The following is a 15,302-nucleotide window of genomic DNA, read 5'->3' on the forward strand; positions in this document are numbered from 1 at the left end:
AAGCTCTTGTCCTCCTCGCTCTCCCTCTCTCTCTCTTTCTCTCTCCGCTGTTGATGCTATGATTTACGATGCTTTACGAAGTTAGGATGATGTCCCGGTTTTCATGATGACCAATAGGACACAGCACCTGCACCTGTTGTGTCCATCCGCAAAACTTTCCCAAGCTAAAAAAAAAGGAGACGAAACGAGACAACAACAGAGGGTAACGCAACGTTACATCAAAATAGATAATATCTGCCACATAGGCGCAACACTCACACGCACAACCGGTTGTCTGCTTTATGGCACCGGGTTTCATCATTTAGCGGTCAGATCGTTAAAAAGGGTTCTGACGTCAATCCTTGGGGCAGCGTTATCGGTGTTTGCCCCTCGTGTGCCCCAACAAAAAGGTGTTCGCACAAATCTGGCATCCCTTTAAATCACGTTAGAGACGAAACTGGGGAGAAAATTATAACCAATTCAATCCATTCCGGAGCAAAAGAAGCAGAAAAAAGGAGGAAGAAATGATGTCACCTGCTGTTGAAGTGCGTGGCCAACGATCGGGTGATGTCTGTTGGGCGGTACATTAATTCCAGCACGACCCATTTCTGATGGGTGGGAGACGAATTAATCCTTTTCCGTTCAGAAATAGAACGCCACAACAGTGGTCCCCCGCCCCCCCCTTTCTCACTGATGCCCTGAACCTGGACACAACCGTGAACGTGAAGAAACGTTGGGAGGATCATTCATTCATAGGTCGGTCGGTGGTCGTTCACGTGGAGCAGAGCACAAAACCTTCCGGCCAATGAAGAAGGAAGGACACTTACGGTTATCCTTACCGGAATATTCAACAACATGCTCGTACATACATGCCCGGTTGTACGTGTTTTTGTTTGCGTGTGTGTGTGTCTGGTGAAGGTCCTTGCCGTGCAAGGTTGTCTCCTTTATTTGATCTACTCGGATGCTACTCGACTGGGGGAAGGGATGCGCACCATGCCGGAAGGAAGACAAATGTCACCCTACCCTTGTGCGACCGTTGTGTTTTGACGTGCTGGCAGGAGGATCTTCGCCCTGTCGGCAGTATCTCATCGTCACCCGTCAACATGATCCGCTTCTAGATCCTCCGCATTGGCGTGTTTGTTTGCTAGGCACAATTCATGTTCCGGGGGAGGAAGGGAACATTCGAGCATGATTTCGAGCGTCTTGTGCTCGTACAGGAGGGCTTTTGGAGGTTTTTGTTTGCCATGTTGACATGTAGTGTGCGGGTGAAGTAGGTGCTCGAGAATGTTGCACCAGCCAACGAGAGGGAAAACTCTCGGTTGCGCACAAACACACACACACATACACTCATACAACATTTGTGCTTACACGGCACGATGGAAAGAAAACACCCTGGAGCCGTTTTAAATTAATCATTGATGCGATGATGTTCTATGGATGTTGCTCCAGTTGTATAGCTGTGTATCGTTGTTGTACGTGTTGTCGTTTGGTTCAATTTTTCGTCCGTAAGTGCACGCAAGGACACATCTTGCATACGGTTACACACACACGCACACACATACAGACAGAGACAAAGCAGCAACAAGGGAAGGGAGTTGAAAATTGTTAATAAGAAACGTGTTGTAGAGCACAGGTGTGGAGACGCATGGTGAACTACTGACAAACGCAGCCGAAGGATGTTTATCGTTGGTCTCCATTTTGCTTCTGTTTTCTCGATCTGGCCGCTCGTTTTAGATGGTAGTAGTAGTGGCTGCAGTGCTTTGCACCTATTAAAGCAACCAGACAGAAGGACATTCCGAGGCACTTCATAGCCCTAACGAGATTCAAGGTGTGGAGTGGTGTCGTTACCAGTTGGCACCGTGGAATGGAATTATTATGCCAAGGTGGGTGAAGGGGTTCCGCTGCCAACACCGATGACAAGGTGAGACAAGGTGAATAATTGGGTTTTGTAACGGAATTTAATAGTTAAAATGATGGATTATGTGAAGTATGCAGCGTTTCCTAATCTCTTCAGCTTGGCTCCCTAGTTAATGCGTTTTTGGCAAACGTAATTTTGTCTTGTAAATTGCATATCTTTAGGGGTTTTGTTTAGATTCGTGTGAAGGAATTACGTCGTTACGGTTTTGTGAGAATCTTTTCTTCTTTTCTAGTTATTTTGTAATACAATAATTATAATTATATAACTTATGTGGTTTGGAGGATTCCTATAACCAGGACAACAGCGGCGAATAATTGGGTACGTTTCTCGTGATTTATAGAAACTTGTTAAGATGTAAGTTAAGACCTCTTACTCAAGTTTCTAATTGGGGAAGAAATACATTTTTTGTAATGCGTTTTAGCAACAACAACAAAAAATGTTAAGCCTATTCCCAATGGTATACCTTAAATGCATAAAAAAGTATAATATACATCAATTTACATAGTAATTTTCTTTCAACAAACCAATCATAAAATGTTAAGATATTTACTACCATCAACTTGAAAAGAAAATCATTATTAAATATAGATTTATTTTCTCAATAAACGCTCATTCTATCGAAAAAAGAATATCTTAAACCTTTTTTTCATTCATTTTCTTTGGGTCGCTTCATCCTCTTAAGCTCGTCATTTCTACTTTTTAACTCACCTCTCCTCATCAAATATCCAGTGCAATTCTCTAACTTGTGTTTCCTTTTAGCAAACCATTCGTCACAAAGGTATTTGCCTTAAACATTTCTATTTTACCGTCCATCAACCAAAAGTGAAATGGTTGTCAGTTGGACCATTCAGCAAATGGTTTACCGTCTGCTAGCGCGAATGAAATTCGCCGAAAAACGCATCCCACGGGAACACATTGCCGGATACAAAACGACCATCATCCCAAAAAGCCATCCCTCGAAACATGCGTACGAATACTGTCTTTCCCCATTCATATTGCAACGGATATGTCATCCACCGTGAGGTCGGTTTTTGCAAGGTACGACACCTTCTTCTGTGTTTTTGTACGAGGATCAAATCTGGACGATGAAAATGGTCCATTTCGGGGGGAGGGTTGATTTTCGTTCGTTCGAAGCTCCCGAGAGGAAGGCTCATAAAAACGGAGTTGTTTTATGGAGAGCCCCGGTGTGTCTGTCTGTCGCTAACCGTGGTCGTGGTGGCAAGATGAAGGTGTCGGACGGTGTCACACGCAATACGAAAACACGGATTTTACGAGGTGCTTCATCACTGCCGGGGTATGTATCAGTGTGTCATCACCGTGATGACAAATAATTGCGTGCGAAGTGATAATGAGCTTCGATGGATTGGTGTCATTAAGAGCAAAAGGACGTCGGAGAGAGAGAGAGGGAGCGAGAGTGTCTAATAAACACAGTTTTCGAGGGTGTATTTTATACGTTCGAAAAGGTGTCCAAATGTAGATAAAGATGGCTATTTTTGGTGTGTCATAATCCTTCACAGAATAATGTTAAATAATAATTGCACAAGATCTATTTTCTATGTTCGTGATTTTCCGCCTAACAGAAAAAGATATTTAATTTACAGTTTCCGATGCATATTAATATAAATAAATTAATCCTAGGTATAAGGTCCTTGGAGAATATGCAAAACTTTTCCGTAGATTTTTAATTCGATAATAACTAACGCCAATTAGCACAGCTTAGATGCGAACGGTTCGTGTGTTGAAAAGTATTCCTTACCGAGAAACGGCCCCCATCCACTGTAGCACTAAATCCTCTTTCGCAACTTGCCGCAAGAAAGATTGTAAATTCGGCGAAATCGGCTGATATAGACCAGACAAGCACTCAACCCATTTTTTATTAGCACCATTGTTGGATGATTTGTTTCCAAAAAGTGATAGAAGCAGAAGAGGTAATTGAAAAGTTGCGATGAAGCCTGTGTCGTGTTGGCTCAGGTGCGTGATTGTCTTCGGGTGGCAAATCTATGAGAAAACGTTATGCTGCGAGGAAACGCGAGGGAACTTCTGCCGAATTCGCCTAAGTAGCATACTTTAAAGTTAAACGAGCTTACAGACGATGGCACACAGAACAATTGAATTAGCGAAAAGGCTTGCTGTTGATGATCCGGTTGGACCTTTATAGGCTGAATTGAAGAACGATTTTGCTGTGGATGGTGGTTGGTGAAGAAATTTGGGCGGTGGTTTCGTCATGCTTCGATGTTAAGGTAATTTTATGATATAATGATGAATTAAAGACATGTAATTTTATCACCTTTTACATTCTATTTACAAGTTTGAATGATTTATAATAAAAATCTGATTGAAGATTGTACGCTTCCAGTGTTGACTTACGGAGAATGTTACCGAACCGTAGGTGCTGTGTAGAATAAATGTAATTTTGAAACCGTTTTAGTTGAAAATATTTTTTGTAATTTTATATATAGACCACACAAATTCGTGTAATTTAGGAGATAACCGCTAATTTACCACAATTTGAACTAAATTCTGCTAGCGACATCTAGATGTCAGTTTTAGAAACGAATCCCTGTTGCTAGCATAAATGTTTTGAATGCGCTACCTGTTGGGTAGTAGGTGTACTAAAAGTATTTGCCATAAATCTTCCCCTGCTGGTATGCAATATGCATTACAATTATCCTTTTCGTATTTACAGCATTGATTTATCCTAATGATTAGTAACCCCGTCACTAAACGCTTAACAATTGTCGCGTTTGCGAACGCGATTCAGAAAATTTTTGCGCAACTCTATATAAAAAGAAAAGCGGAAAGTCGCTATAAATGCATTTTCAGCGAAAAATCGTTATTCGAAGCGCGACTTGGCGCCATGACAGTTTTCTGTACTGGCGGCCAGGATAGCTCGATTTTGTTGGCAATAACAAGGCAAACATATACAAATTTAAAAATAAGTTCAGTTGAGTTAAAAAAAATCAGTTGAGTGTCATTAAATAGTGTAAAGTTTAAAAAAAATCTAGTGCCTTTTTATTTTTTAAAGTACGCCCGTGTTAAATATAATTATTGAGAATGAAAATACTATTTTGGCTGATAATTCGAGAAAAAATCTAATCTCGTCGACATTTAAAAAAAACTCTATAAATTTGCCAATCTAATAAGGCCTTAGCTTTTTATGGAAATTTAGCTAAATTTATAAGATGATGTATTTCAATGCGAGTTTGTTGAAATAAGTTTCTTTTCACTCAAATAATACTTTAAATTGAAAAAAAACTAAAATATCAGAAAAAAAATTACATCTCCAAAATTTCATAAGGGGTACCCCTTACGATTTTTTTGAGAAATTTTGCAAAAAAAAATCAAATTGATTTATTTTAATGCCAATCGGTTACAATGTGTTTCTTTTCACTCCAGTAATGCTTTAAATAAAAAAAAGAGTGAAAAATAATCAAAAAATCAAAAAATTCTAAAAAATAAAATTTTACTACAGCTCATTTTTGCCCCAAGTTTTGCCTATAACTCGGTCGGTATCCAACGGATTGCCAATCTTTAACCTGTGGTCGATAGATGGCACCAATGGCTACATTTTCTTCTTGGACGGCAATGCTCTCAGATGTCTGTGCCAGAAGTTATTCGAGGAACCAAGTTCCATACCCTGTTTGAGAAAATGTAAAATTTTCTTCATTTTTGAGTGATTTAGCAAAATTTATAAATGTGATATATTTTAATGGGAATTTGTTGCAATAAGTTTCTTTTCACTCAAATAATGCTTTAAACACAAAAAAGAATAAAACATCGGGAAAAAATTTAAAAAAAAATTTCAACTCGAAAATTTCATAAGGGGTACCCCTTACGATTTTTTTGAGAAATTTTGCAAAAAAATTAAATTGATTTATTTTAATGCCAATCGGTTACAATGTAATTCTTTTCACTCCAGTAATGCTTTAAATAAAAAAAAGAGTGAAAAATAATCAAAAAATCAAAAAATTTTAAAAAATAAAATTTTACCAAAGCTCATTTTTGCCCCAAGTTTTGCCTATAACTCGGTCGGTATCCAACGGATCGCCAATCTTTAACCTGTGGTCGATAGATGGCACCAATGGCTACATTTTCTTCTTGGACGGCAATGCTCTCAGATGTCTGTGCCAGAAGTTATTCGAGGAACCAAGTTCCATACCCTGTTTGAGCAAATGTAAAATTTTCTTCATTTTTGCACCAAATTTTGCCTATAACTCGGCCGGTATCCAACGGATTGCCAATTTTTAACCTGTGGTCGATAGATGGCACTAATGGCTACATTTTCTTCTTGGACGGCAATGCTCTCAGATGTCTGTGCCAGAAGTTATTCGAGGAACCAAATTCCATACCCTGTTTGAGAAAATGTAAAATTTTCTTCATTTTTGAGTAATTTAGCAAAATTTATAAATGTGATATATTTTAATGGGAATTTATTGCAATAAGTTTCTTTTCACTCAAATAATGCTTAAAACACAAAAAAGAATAAAAAATCGGAAAAAAATTTAAAAAAAAATTTCTACTCGAAAATTTCATAAGGGGTACCCCTTACGATTTTTTTGAGAAATTTTGCAAAAAAAATTAAATTGATTTATTTTAATGCCAATCGGTTGCAATGTGTTTCTTTTCACTCCAGTAATGCTTTAAATAAAAAAAAGAGTGAAAAATAATCAAAAAATCAAAAAATTCTAAAAAATAAAATTTTACTAAAGCTCATTTTTGCCCCAAGTTTTGCCTATAACTCGGTCGGTATCCAACGGATCGCCAATCTTTAACCTGTGGTCGATAGATGGCACCAATGACTACATTTTCTTCTTGGACGGCAATGCTCTCAGATGTCTGTGCCAGAAGTTATTCGAGGAACCAAGTTCCATACCCTGTTTGAAAAAATGTAAAATTTTCTTCATTTTTGCACCAAATTTTGCCTATAACTCGGCCGGTATCCAACGGATTGCCAATCTTTAACCTGTGGTCGATAGATGGCACCAATGGCTACATTTTCTTCTTGGACGGCAATGCTCTCAGATGTCTGTGCCAGAAGTTATTCGAGGAACCAAGTTCCATACCCTGTTTGAGAAAATGTAAAATTTTCTTCATTTTTGAGTAATTTAGCAAAATTTATAAATGTGATATATTTTAATGGGAATTTGTTGCAATAAGTTTCTTTTCACTCAAATAATGCTTTAAACACAAAAAAGAATAAAAAATCGGAAAAAAAATTAAAAAAAAATTTCTACTCGAAAATTTCATAAGGGGTACCCCTTACGATTTTTTTGAGAAATTTTGCAAAAAAAATTAAATTGATTTATTTTAATGCCAATCGGTTACAATGTGTTTCTTTTCACTCCAGTAATGCTTTAAATAAAAAAAAGAGTGAAAAATAATAAAAAAATCAAAAAATTCTAAAAAATAAAATTTTACTAAAGCTCATTTTTGCCCCAAGTTTTGCCTATAACTCGGTCGGTATCCAACGGATCGCCAATCTTTAACCTGTGGTCGATAGATGGCACCAATGGCTACATTTTCTTCTTGGACGGCAATGCTCTCAGATGTCTGTGCCAGAAGTTATTCGAGGAACCAAATTCCATACCCTGTTTGAGAAAATGTAAAATTTTCTTTATTTTTGCACCAAATGTTGCCTATAACTCGGTCGGTATCCAACGGATCGCCAATCTTTAAATTGTGGTCGATAGATGGCACCAATGGCTACATTTTCTTCTTGGACGGCAATGCTCTCAGATGTCTGTGCCAGAAGTTATTCGAGGAACCAAGTTCCATACCCTGTTTGAGAAAATGTAAAATTTTCTTCATTTTTGAGTAATTTAGCACAATTTATAAATGTGATATATTTTAATGAGAATTTGTTGCAATAAGTTTCTTTTCACTCAAATAATGCTTTAAACACAAAAAGGAATAAAAAATCGGAAAAAAATTAAAAAAATAATTTCTACTCGAAAATTTCATAAGGGGTACCCCTTACGATTTTTTTGAGAAATTTTGCAAAAAAAAATCAAATTGATTTATTTTAATGCCAATCGGTTGCAATGTGTTTCTTTTCACTCCAGTAATGCTTTAAATAAAAAAAAGAGTGAAAAATAATCAAAAAATCAAAAAATTCTAAAAAATAAAATTTTACTAAAGCTCATTTTTGCCCCAAGTTTTGCCTATAACTCGGTCGGTATCCAACGGATCGCCAATCTTTAACCTGTGGTCGATAGATGGCACCAATGGCTACATTTTCTTCTTGGACGGCAATGCTCTCAGATGTCTGTGCCAGAAGTTATTCGAGGAACCAAATTCCATACCCTGTTTGAGAAAATGTAAAATTTTCTTTATTTTTGAGTCATTTAGCAAAATTTATAAATGTGATATATTTTAATGGGAATTTGTTGCAATAAGTTTCTTTTCACTCAAATAATGCTTTAAACACAAAAAGGAATAAAAAATCGGAAAAAAATTTAAAAAAAAAATTCTACTCGAAAATTTCATAAGGGGTACCCCTTACGATTTTTTTGAGAAATTTTGCAAAAAAAATTAAATTGATTTATTTTAATGCCAATCGGTTGCAATGTGTTTCTTTTCACTCCAGTAATGCTTTAAATAAAAAAAAGAGTGAAAAATAATCAAAAAATCAAAAAATTCTAAAAAATAAAATTTTACTAAAGCTCATTTTTGCCCCAAGTTTTGCCTATAACTCGGTCGGTATCCAACGGATCGCCAATCTTTAACCTGTGGTCGATAGATGGCACCAATGGCTACATTTTCTTCTTTTACGGCAATGCTCTCAGATGTCTGTGCCAGAAGTTATTCGAGGAACCAAGTTCCATACCCTGTTTGAGAAAATGTAAAATTTTCTTCATTTTTGCCCCAAGTTTTGCCTATAACTCGGTCGGTATCCAACGGATCGCCAATCTTTAACCTGTGGTCGATAGATGGCATCACTGGCTACATTTTCTACTTGGACGGCAATGCTCTCAGATGTCTGTGCCAGAAGTTATTCGAGGAACCAAGTTCCATACCCTGTTTGAGAAAATGTAAAATTTTCTTCATTTTTGCCCCAAATTTTGCCTATAACTCGGCCGGTATCCAACGGATTGCCAATCTTTAACCTGTGGTCGATAGATGGCATCAATGGCTACATTTTCTTCTTGGACAGCAATGCTCTCAGATGTCTGTGCCAGAAGTTATTCGAGGAACCAAGTTCCATACCCTGTTTGAGAAAATGTAAAATTTTCTTCATTTTTGAGTAATTTAGCAAAATTTATAAATGTGATATATTTTAATGGGAATTTGTTGCAATAAGTTTCTTTTCACTCAAATAATGCTTTAAACACAAAAAAGAATAAAAAATCGGGAAAAAATTTAAAAAAAAATTTCAACTCGAAAATTTCATAAGGGGTACCCCTTACGATTTTTTTGAGAAATTTTGCAAAAAAAAATAATTTGATTTATTTTAATGCCAATCGGTTACAATGTGTTTCTTTTCACTCCAGTAATGCTTTAAATAAAAAAAAGAGTGAAAAATAATCAAAAAATCAAAAAATTCTAAAAAATAAAATTTTACTAAAGCTCATTTTTGCCCAAAGCTTTGCCTATAACTCGGTCGGTATCAAACGGATCGCCAATCTTTAACCTGTGGTCGATAGATGGCACCAATGGCTACATTTTCTTCTTGGACGGCAATGCTCTCAGATGTCTGTGCCAGAAGTTATTCGAGGAACCAAGTTCCATACCCTGTTTGAGAAAATGTAAAACTTTCTTCATTTTTGAGTAATTTAGCAAAATTTATAAATGTGATATATTTTAATGGGAATTTGTTGCAATAAGTTTCTTTTCACTCAAATAATGCTTTAAACACAAAAAAGAATAAAAAATCGGAAAAAAATTTAAAAAAAAATTTCAACTCGAAAATTTCATAAGGGGTACCCCTTACGATTTTTTTGAGAAATTTTGCAAAAAAAAAATAAATTGATTTATTTTAATGCCAATCGGTTACAATGTGTTTCTTTTCACTCCAGTAATGCTTTAAATAAAAAAAAGAGTGAAAAATAATCAAAAAATCAAAAAATTCTAAAAAATAAAATTTTACTAAAGCTCATTTTTGCCCCAAGTTTTGCCTATAACTCGGTCGGTATCCAACGGATCGCCAATCTTTAACCTGTGGTCGATAGATGGCACCAGTGGCTACATTTTCTTCTTGGACGGCAATGCTCTCAGATGTCTGTGCCAGAAGTTATTCGAGGAACCAAGTTCCATACCCTGTTTGAGAAAATGTAAAATTTTCTTCATTTTTGCACCAAATTTTGCCTATAACTCGGCCGGTATCCAACGGATTGCCGATCTTTAACCTGTGGTCGATAGATGGCACCAATGGCTACATTTTCTTCTTGGACGGCAATGCTCTCAGATGTCTGTGCCAGAAGTTATTCGAGGAACCAAAGTTCCATACCCTGTTTGAGAAAATGTAAAATTTTCTTAATTTTTGAGTAATTTAGCAAAATTTATAAATGTGATATATTTTAATGGGAATTTGTTGCAATAAGTTTCTTTTCACTCAAATAATGCTTTAAACACAAAAAGGAATAAAAAATCGGAAAAAAATTTAAAAAAAAATTTCAACTCGAAAATTTCATAAGGGAACCCCTTACGATTTTTTTGAGAAATTTTGCAAAAAAAATTAAATTGATTTATTTTAATGCCAATCGGTTACAATGTGTTTCTTTTCACTCCAGTAATGCTTTAAATAAAAAAAAGAGTGAAAAATAATCAAAAAATCAAAAAATTCTAAAAAATAAAATTTTACTAAAGCTCATTTTTGCCCCAAGTTTTGCCTATAATTCGGTCGGTATCCAACGGATTGCCAATCTTTAACCTGTGGTCGATAGATGGCACCAATGGCTACATTTTCTTCTTGGACGGCAATGCTCTCAGATGTCTGTGCCAGAAGTTATTCGAGGAACCAAGTTCCATACCCTGTTTGAGAAAATGTAAAATTTTCTTCATTTTTGAGTAATTTAGCAAAATTTATAAATGTGATATATTTTAATGGGAATTTGTTGCAATAAGTTTCTTTTCACTCAAATAATGCTTTAAACACAAAAAAGAATAAAAAATCGGAAAAAAATTTAAAAAAAATTTCAACTCGAAAATTTCATAAGGCTTACCCCTTACGATTTTTTTGAGAAATTTTGCAAAAAAAATTAAATTGATTTATTTTAATGCCAATCGGTTACAATGTGTTTCTTTTCACTCCAGTAATGCTTTAAATAAAAAAAAGAGTGAAAAATAATCAAAAAATCAAAAAATTCTAAAAAATAAAATTTTACTAAAGCTCATTTTTGCCCAAAGTTTTGCCTATAACTCGGTCGGTATCCAACGGATCGCCAATCTTTATCCTGTGGTCGATAGATGGCACCAATGGCTACATTTTCTTCTTGGACGGCAATGCTCTCAGATGTCTGTGCCAGAAGTTATTCGAGGAACCAAGTTCCATACCCTGTTTGAGAAAATGTAAAGTTTTCTTCATTTTTGAGTAATTTAGCAAAATTTATAAATGCGATATATTTTAATGGGAATTTGTTGCAATAAGTTTCTTTTCACTCAAATAATGCTTTAAACACAAAAAAGAATAAAAAATCGGGAAAAAATTTTAAAAAAAAATTCTACTCGAAAATTTCATAAGGGGTACCCCTTACGATTTTTTTGAGAAATTTTGCAAAAAAATCAAATTGATTTATTTTAATGCCAATCGGTTGCAATGTGTTTCTTTTCACTCCAGTAATGCTTTAAATAAAAAAAAGAGTGAAAAATAATCAAAAAATCAAAAAATTCTAAAAAATAAAATTTTACTAAAGCTCATTTTTGCCCCAAGTTTTGCCTATAACTCGGTCGGTATCCAACGGATCGCCAATCTTTAACCTGTGGTCGATAGATGGCACCAATGGCTACATTTTCTTCTTGGACGGCAATGCTCTCAGATGTCTGTGCCAGAAGTTATTCGAGGAACCAAGTTCCATACCCTGTTTGAGAAAATGTATAATTTTCTTCATTTTTGCCCCAAGTTTTGCCTATAACTCGGTCGGTATCCAACGGATCGCCAATCTTTAACCTGTGGTCGATAGATGGCACCAATGGCTACATTTTCTACTTGGACGGCAATGCTCTCAGATGTCTGTGCCAGAAGTTATTCGAGGAACCAAGTTCCATACCCTGTTTGAGAAAATGTAAAATTTTCTTCATTTTTGAGTAATTTAGCAAAATTTATAAATGTGATATATTTTAATGGGAATTTGTTGCAATAAGTTTCTTTTCACTCAAATAATGCTTTAAACACAAAAAAGAATAAAAAATCGGAAAAAAAATAAAAAAAAAATTTCAACTCGAAAATTTCATAAGGGGTACCCCTTACGATTTTTTTGAGAAATTTTGCAAAAAAAATTAAATTGATTTATTTTAATGCCAATCGGTTGCAATGTGTTTCTTTTCACTCCAGTAATGCTTTAAATAAAAAAAAGAGTGAAAAATAATAAAAAAATCAAAAATTCTAAAAAATAAAATTTTACTAAAGCTCATTTTTGCCCCAAGTTTTGCCTATAACTCGGTCGGTATCCAACGGATCGCCAATCTTTAACCTGTGGTCGATAGATGGCACCAATGGCTACATTTTCTTCTTGGACGGCAATGCTCTCAGATGTCTGTGCCAGAAGTTATTCGAGGAACCAAGTTCCATACCCTGTTTGAGAAAATGTAAAATTTTCTTCATTTTTGCACCAAATTTTGCCTATAACTCGGCCGGTATCCAACGGATTGCCAATCTTTAACCTGTGGTCGATAGATGGCATCAATGGCTACATTTTCTTCTTGGACGGCAATGCTCTCAGATGTCTGTGCCAGAAGTTATTCGAGGAACCAAGTTCCATACCCTGTTTGAGAAAATGTTAAATTTTCTTTATTTTTGCACAAAATTTTGCCCATAACTCGGCCGGTATCCAACGGATTGCCAATCTTTAACCTAAGGTCGATAGATGGCACCAATGGCTACATTTTCTTCTTGGACGGCAATGCTCTCAGATGTCTGTGCCAGAAGTTATTCGAGGAACCAAGTTCCATACCCTGTTTGAGAAAATGTTAAATTTTCTTTATTTTTGCCCCAAATTTTGACTATAACTCGGCCGGTATCCAACGGATTGCCAATCTTTAACCTGTGGTCGATAGATGGCACCAGTGGCTACATTTTCTTCTTGGACGGCAATGCTCTCAGATGTCTGTGCCAGAAGTTATTCGAGGAACCAAGTTCCATACCCTGTTTGAGAAAATGTAAAATTTTCTTCATTTTTGCACCAAGTTTTGCCTATAACTCGGCCGGTATCCAACGGATTGCCAATCTTTAACCTGTGGTCGATAGATGGCACCAATGGCTACATTTTCTTCTTGGACGGCAATGCTCTCAGATGTCTGTGCCAGAAGTTATTCGAGGAACCAAGTTCCATACCCTGTTTGAGAAAATGTAAAATTTTCTTTATTTTTGCACCAAATGTTGCCTATAACTCGGTCGGTATCCAACGGATCGCCAATCTTTAACCTGTGGTCGATAGATGGCACCAATGGCTACATTTTCTACTTGGACGGCAATGCTCTCAGATGTCTGTGCCAGAAGTTATTCGAGGAACCAAGTTCCATACCCTGTTTGAGAAAATGTAAAATTTTCTTCATTTTTGCACCAAGTTTTGCCTATAACTCGGCCGGTATCCAACGGATTGCCAATCTTTAACCTGTGGTCGATAGATGGCATCAATGGCTACATTTTCTTCTTGGACGGCAATGCTCTCAGATGTCTGTGCCAGAAGTTATTCGAGGAACCAAGTTGCATACCCTGTTTGAGAAAATGTAAAATTTTCTTCATTTTTGAGTAATTTAGCAAAATTTTTAAATGTGATATATTTTAATGGGAATTTGTTGCAATAAGTTTCTTTTCACTCAAATAATGCTTTAAACACAAAAAGGAATAAAAAATCGGAAAAAAATTTAAAAAAAAATTTCAACTCAAAAATTTCATAAGGGGTACCCCTTACGATTTTTTTGAGAAATTTTGCAAAAAAAAATTAAATTGATTTATTTTAATGCCAATTGGTTGCAATGTGTTTTTTTTCACTCCAGTAATGCTTTAAATAAAAAAAAGAGTGAAAAATAATCAAAAAATCAAAAAATTCTAAAAAATAAAATTTTACTAAAGCTCATTTTTGCCCCAAGTTTTGCCTATAACTCGGTCGGTATCCAACGGATCGCCAATCTTTAACCTGTGGTCGATAGATGGCATCAATGGCTACATTTTCTTCTTGGACGGCAATGCTCTCAGATGTCTGTGCCAGAAGTTATTCGAGGAACCAAGTTCCATACCCTGTTTGAGAAAATGTAAAATTTTCTTTATTTTTGCACCAAATGTTGCCTATAACTCGGTCGGTATCCAACGGATCGCCAATCTTTAACCTGTGGTCGATAGATGGCACCAATGGCTACATTTTCTTCTTGGACGGCAATGCTCTCAGATGTCTGTGCCAGAAGTTATTCGAGGAACCAAGTTCCATACCCTGTTTGATAAAATGTAAAATTTTCTTCATTTTTGAGTAATTTAGCAAAATTTCTAAATGTGATATATTTTAATGGGAATTTGTTGCAATAAGTTTCTTTTCACTCAAATAATGCTTTAAACACAAAAAGGAATAAAAAATCGGAAAAAAATTTAAAAAAAAATTTCTACTCGAAAATTTCATAAGGGGTACCCCTTACGATTTTTTTGAGAAATTTTGCAAAAAAAATCAAATTGATTTATTTTAATGCCAATCGGTTGCAATGTGTTTCTTTTCACTCCAGTAATGCTTTAAATAAAAAAAAGAGTGAAAAATAATCAAAAAATCAAAAAATTCTAAAAAATAAAATTTTACTAAAGCTCATTTTTGCCCCAAGTTTTGCCTATAACTCGGTCGGTATCCAACGGATCGCCAATCTTTAACCTGTGGTCGATAGATGGCACCAATGGCTACATTTTCTTCTTGGACGGCAATGCTCTCAGATGTCTGTGCCAGAAGTTATTCGAGGAACCAAGTTCCATACCCTGTTTGAGAAAATGTAAAATTTTCTTTATTTTTGCACCAATTTTTGCCTATAACTCGGTCGGTATCCAACGGATCGCCAATCTTTAACCTGTGGTCGATAGATGGCACCAATGGCTACATTTTCTTCTTGGACGGCAATGCTCTCAGATGTCTGTGCCAGAAGTTATTCGAGGAATCAAGTTCCATACCCTGTTTGAGAAAATGTAAAATTTTCTTCATTTTTGAGTCATTTAGCAAAATTTATAAATGTGATATATTTTAATGGGAATTTGTTGCAATAAGTTTCTTTTCACTCA

The sequence above is a fragment of the Anopheles funestus genome, chromosome 2RL (assembly GCF_943734845.2).
Source record: "Anopheles funestus chromosome 2RL, idAnoFuneDA-416_04, whole genome shotgun sequence".
NCBI lineage: Eukaryota > Metazoa > Arthropoda > Insecta > Diptera > Culicidae > Anopheles > Anopheles funestus.